The sequence below is a fragment of the Penaeus monodon genome, chromosome 15, assembly GCF_015228065.2.
Source record: "Penaeus monodon isolate SGIC_2016 chromosome 15, NSTDA_Pmon_1, whole genome shotgun sequence".
Taxonomy (NCBI): Eukaryota; Metazoa; Arthropoda; class Malacostraca; order Decapoda; family Penaeidae; genus Penaeus; species Penaeus monodon.
The window spans coordinates 25621492-25621807 of NC_051400.1; the positions used below are offsets into that span (position 1 = coordinate 25621492).

A 316-nucleotide genomic window follows, 5' to 3' on the forward strand; every position below is an offset into this window, starting at 1 on the left:
TATAGAGAAACTAGCCATCAACCACGACCATTCCTATTATGTCACACAATTGGGAGGGGTTTTGTGGCCTGTCTCATTGCTGACCACAAGAGTTTTTGGGTGTCGGAGTATCACACAACTGCCTTTTGCTTACTGGAAACGATGCCTCTGTTGATACCCCTATGCTTTGCTGAAATACAAATTGACGAATTTGAGCTACACTAAAAAGTATTACGTGTACACAACACTTATCCCCCCCAAAATTCCTAGTGCTTATAAGCTTGCCAGATATTTTTGGTTAATTGATATAAACTTATCAAAAAGTTTTGGTCAATGC

The 316-nt window shown here is 39.6% G+C and overlaps 1 protein-coding gene across 1 annotated transcript in view; it reads left to right on the forward strand.

The window, feature by feature from the left end:
• The window catches only part of LOC119581853 (F-box/LRR-repeat protein 15-like), a gene marked incomplete in the record, with an annotated part of 6470 nt that overhangs the window by 1917 nt on the left and 4237 nt on the right, over positions 1–316 (forward strand).